General features: G+C 46.5%; 1 pseudogene; it reads left to right on the top strand.

Moving 5' to 3' along the window:
* Positions 1–2,065: 2,065 nt before the first annotated feature.
* On the top strand, positions 2,066–4,293 carry Mcm7-ps1 (minichromosome maintenance complex component 7, pseudogene 1; annotated as a pseudogene).
* The last annotated feature ends 1,615 nt before the right edge of the window (positions 4,294–5,908 follow it).

Genomic DNA, 5,908 nt, shown 5'->3' with positions numbered 1-5,908 from the left:
AAGTGCTTACGGTTGACAACTTGGGACTGAATAACCTATCAGCAGACTTGCTCCTGGAGCAGACTGATTCTCTCTCTCGTAGCAGTTACTGCCTACAGCTCTTCATGAAGGGGCGAGGCCTTTTGGGATTTCCTTCATTCACTGACATACTGTTTCATGATTGCGCAGGTCTTGTTTTGGTGACCATATCGTTGAGATTCCACGGATGCAACTTCCCGCCATATATAGAAGACACAATCTCACAGCAGACCTCTTGGTGTTAAAATCTTTCTGCTCCCCTACTCTATGATCTCTCCCAAGTCGTCTTATCAATGTATTGATCAGGGCTGGGCACCTCACAGTCAGTCAGTCTCTGCATTTTGACCAGTTGTAAGTTTCCGTAATGATCTCTGTCCGTGCGAAACAGATGTGTCTTTGATGAGAGTTGAGATTTACATGGATCTGTGAGTATAGGGATAAGCATATAAAGTGCAGATGGGAATTATAGTCGAGGAAAACAACAGGAGAAGGTTCTCCTCTACGCTCCAGGATCTCATGTTACACCATTTTTCATTCCCCGTTTACTCGGATGAACATGTAGTCATATCCTTGTATATATTCCCCAACAAAGAGGTTTTCTAAAAATATTTGACTGCACTTACGTGTTGGCGGCTGACCAGCAGACTAGCCTAATGATACATTGTCAGAACTAGTTAATACACTTTGGACCATAAGGAGAATGCTTACCCTTGCTCCTGCTCATTGCTGGTTGGAGCAATTTGGGCGTGTTAATGGAGTCCTGTAGGTCATCAATATACAGTAGTTTTCCCATTGAAGGAGTTAGGAAGGCTCTCAGGCACTGGAACAAACACAGCAAGTGGGTGATTATGCTGTTACATTGATTATTATATAGTGTGCAATTAGAGCACCCAAGGCCAAAGAATGTCCAGTTCATGCATCAGACACTTCAACGTGTCCTACAGAAGTAGCACATCCTTCAGAGTCCATTAATCTTCCAGATTTTTTTTCCCAGTTTGGTAAAGCGGCCTGAATATGAATGAGGATTTTTCCGTGCTAGAAAATCAGGAATAATGAGAGACTCCATGGCAGCAAGAATGGTAGATTTTTAGAAGCTAAAGCAAGAAAGAGAGCTGGAATTCCACCAATCACAAAGCTGCGAATGTAGCAACAGCATCAGTGTGTGACTTTAAAGCCAGGGTTCATTTGCATTTCCTGACGAACTGCTTGGAGGGCACATTTTCATTTAGCTATTAACTTCATCGTAGGCCTATCGCTCGCAAATAAGATCGGACTCTACTAGAGAAGAGGGGCGCCTGATTTCTTTCTGTTGCCGTGTCAAACACAACAGAGGCAACTTGGGGAATAGGGGCGTCATCTTTATGCTTCTAGGTCAGTCATCTTTATGCTTCTAGGTCACAGTCCCTCAGTGAAAGTAGTCAAGGAATTTAAGACGCAAGCTTAAGGGCCGGGCGGCTTGCTGTTCTATACAGCGTTAAAAGGGACCTCACTCCCAGACAAGGAAATACAGCAAGACCCATGGACATCGTAGTTTGCTAACTTGCTCCTTCTCATGAGCCAGCTCATGACTTAGCTCATGCATAGAGAGCTCTTTCATATATCCCAGAATCACCTGCCCACGGAATGGCACCACACAGCAGGCTAATCCCACCTCCACCCATTAGTAATCAAGACAATCTCTCCCTTACTGGCCCGCAGATCATAGCTTTCTCCTCTCAGGTGACTCTAGGCTGTGCCAAATTGACAATTAGGACTAAAGGAGAGAGTGGTTCACTTTAATTTTGGTGACAAAGGACAGCTGTGGGAAAAGGGGCTCAGAAAGGAAGGCTCAGACCTACAGATGGGGCCCGTGGGTGGGTGAGCACATTTTGATTTGGGCAATAAGTTGTCCTATGACTGTTCGAGGCCGAGAAATGTTATTTGTACAAGTCAGAAGGCAAACCGTAGCCAATTTCGGTTGGAGGGCTACAGCTGTGCGCTCGTTTCCTGCTTCCCCAGAGTGAGACTTCTGAGCCTGTCTAATCCTGCCGCACCGTCCCCGGCAGCGATGGAGCTTAAGGACTTCGCGATCGAGAAAGAAAAAGTTAAGAAGTTCCTGCAAGAGTTTCATTATGACGATGAGCTTAGAAAGTAGCAGTTGAAGGATGGGACCCAGTTGGCTCATCTGGCTCTTCCGGAACAAGTGGCATTGTAAGTGGGCAGACGACGACCCTGAGTTGGTCAACTCAACTCGCGAGAATGCCAACTGCTACTCAAGCTCAAGGCTGCTTGCTGATGTGTATAGGAGCTTCTGCCTGAGTACAAGGAGAAGGAGGTGGTGAATAAGGGATGTCCTGGATGTTTTCTCTGAACATCTGCTGATATGGAGCAGTGATGCAGAGACCCTGGGGCAATCCGGAACCCCTCAAACCAGTATCCTTCTGAGCTCTTTCGTAGATTGTAAGTATCTCTGTGGGAAAGGGCAGGGGACTTGCTCTCCAGGGTCTTGTTGACAAACGTTTCTTTCTCTTAGTGAGTTGTTATTTCCAAAGCCCAAGTAGCAGCAAGCCTCGAGTGATCCCGGAAGTACGTGTTGAGCAATCCAGTAAGTACGTGCTGATTCTGTGGGGGAAATTATTAACTGTGGGTGGGATTGTCACTCGGGTCTCTGAAGTCAAGCCCACGATGGTGGTGGCCACATATACTTGCGATCAGTGTGGGGCGGAGACCTACCAGCCAATCCAGTCTCCTACCTTCATGCCTCTCATCATGTGCCCCAGCCAGGAGTGTCAAACCAACTGCCCAGGGGGGACGGCTATACCTCCAGACTCCTGGCTGCAAATTTATTAAATTCCAGGAAATGAAGATTCAAGAACATAGTGACCAAGTTCCAGTGGGAAACATCCCTCATAGCATCACAGTGGTTCTAGAAGGAGAGAACATAAGGATAGCCCAGCCTGGTGACCATGTCAGCGTCACTGGGATCTTCTTGCCAGTCCTGTACGCAGGGTTCCAACAGATGGTGTAGGGTTTACTCCCAGAAACTTACATGGAAGCCCACCGGATTGTAAAGATAACGGAGAGTGAGGATGATGTGATGGGGCCGGAGAGCTGGGCACAGAGCAACTGAAGCAGATTGCAGAGGACGATGTCTATGAAAAGCAGGCTGCTTTTATTGCTCCGGAGATCTACGGTCATAAAGATGTGAGGAAAGGCGCTATTGCTGCAGGTGACGTGGACCAGTCTCCTCAAGGCATGAAGATAAGAGGAAACATCCACATTTGGGAGATCCTGGTGGGGCCCAATCTCAGCTTCTATCTTATGTTGACCGTCTGGTGCCATGAAGTCAGTACAACAGGCCGGGCTCCTCTGGTGTAGGGTTCACAGCAGCTGTGTTGAGAGACTCTGTGAGTGGGGAACTGACCTTAGAGGGTGGTGCCCCGGCGCTGGCTGACCAGGGCGTGTGCTGCATTGACAAGATGGTGGAAGCGGACCGCACAACCAAACATGAGGTTGTGGAGCAGCAGACCATCTCCATTGCCAAGGCAGGAATTCTCACCACACTCAATGCTCGATGCTCTCTCCTGGCTGCTGCCAACCCTGCCTAGGGATGACATAACCCCCGCTGCAGTTCGGAGCAGAACATACAACTTCCGGTTGCTCTGTTTTCAAGATTCGACCTCCTCTGACTGATTCAAGACCAGACCGAAAGAGACAATGACCTCCGGTTGGCCCAGCATATCACCTCTGTTCACCAGCACAACTGTCAGCCCCCTGCACGATTTGAACCTCTGGACATGAAAGTTCTGAGTCAGTACATGGCCGTGTTCCGTGAGAGGCAGCCACAGCGCCTGAATCTCTGACTGACTACATCATTGTAGCATATGTGGAGATGAGGCGAGAGGTCCAGGCCAGTAAGGATGCCATCTATACTTCTGCCTGGACTCTGCTGGCCCTTCTCTGACTTTCCACTGCCCTGGCTCACCTTTGCATGGTAGACATTGTGGAGAAGGAAGATGGAAATGAAGCCATAAGGTTGATGAAGATGTCAAAGGACTCCCTTCTAGGTGAAAAGGGACAAACAGCTAGGACCCAGAGGCCAGCAGATGTGATATTTGCCACCGTCCGTGAATTGGTGTCAGGGAGGCGGGGTGTCTGATTTTCTGAGGCTGAACAGTGCTGCATATCACGTGTCTTCACACCAGCCCAGTTCCAGGCTGCCCTGGATGAATATGAGGAGCTAAATGTCCGGCCTGGCAGGTCAATACTTCTCGAACACCTATCACCTTTGTCTGATAGCCAGTTCTTAAGCCCTGCCGCCTACCCCAGAAGGTGTGCTGGATGCCTCCAGAGGAGAATCTCATTTTCTCATGCTGCACTTTTTTAACCTGCCAATAAAGTGTTTTGACTGCCCCTTAAAAATAACAGAAAAGAAAAGAAAAGAAAGTGAACCAAATGAGAGCTAGAGATACTATCAGAACATTTATAAAATATGCCTGGGATGGGAAGAATCAATCCGTCTGAACTACACACAAGTTGACCTCAGGGAAGGTGGCTGGATGCACTGGCTCAGTAGTATTAGTACATGTTCTGATGATGATGATGATGATGATGATGATGATGATGATGATGATTTAAATCCCATCTTACATACCACCACCAGAAAGTCTGTGAGCTTTACCAGAGGTGTCTAAATGGCTCAATGCCTATGTGAGACTCAGGTTCAATAATTTGATATTTGACCACATATGCTTTTCCACATAGGAAAACAAGTATTATGTTTTTTGTAAATGCATAGTATCTTAAACAGGCTAATCAACAACGATTAACACTACTTGCCTCTTATGGAACATACAGTCAGGTAAAATAATGGAACACAAAGCTTACTGTATAGTAAAAGTTTAGGTGGGGTAGGTCTGGTGGGACAGCTCTGTAGATGCTTTGCTACCAAAGCTGAGTACCACAGTTACATTATCAAGGGCATAATACATACGGAAGGGAATAATTGATTCCATGTGTGAATGCTGGCACTCCCATCACTCCCAGGAATATTTAGCTGTTTTTGATGACAGTCCCGCACATTCTAGTGCATATGGTAGTGTAGGAAAGGATATATATTAATATAATATATTATATACATATATAATATCACACACACACACAGAGACAGACACACATTACATTCTGCAGAAGCATGAGGACTTGAGCTCAAGTTCCTGGTGCCCATATAAAGTCTGGTCATATGGCAGCATTTCTACAACTCTACAACTCAGGAGGCAGAGGCAGGAGCTCTTTGGGCAAGCTCGTTTGCAAGACTAGCTGAATTGTTGAGCTGTGGGTTCAGCTGAGAGACCTGCATGCATATATAAGGTGAAGAGGAATCATGTACAAACACACAGACACACCCAGCCATAACACACACCCACACACCCACAATACACAGACAGACAGACAGACACACAGAACATTCACACAACACACATACACATATGCACACACACATACCAACAATACACAGACAAACAAACACACAACACAACACAACACAAAATACACACAACACACACAACACTCACACACCCAGACATAACACACCCACACCCAAACATACATACATACACACAGACAGACAGATACACAACACACACACAACAAACACATTGAACACACACATACACACAACCAGCCATAACACACACCCACACACCCACACCCACAACTCACAGACAGACAGACACACACAACACATGCACGTACACACACCATACACACACATACACACACCACACAGACAGACAGACACACACACACACGCACATGCACACAGAATAAAGAAATATAGGTTCCCCTGAATGCATGCCACTCTTGTACCACCATAAAATAAAGTAAAATAAAACCATAAGCTAAACAA

The sequence above is a fragment of the Rattus norvegicus genome, chromosome 17 (assembly GCF_021556685.1).
Source record: "Rattus norvegicus strain SHRSP/BbbUtx chromosome 17, alternate assembly SHRSP_T2T, whole genome shotgun sequence".
In the NCBI taxonomy this organism is placed as follows: domain Eukaryota; kingdom Metazoa; phylum Chordata; class Mammalia; order Rodentia; family Muridae; genus Rattus; species Rattus norvegicus.
The sequence above is the reverse complement of the archived record's forward strand: the minus strand, read 5'-3'. Positions and strand labels throughout refer to the sequence as shown.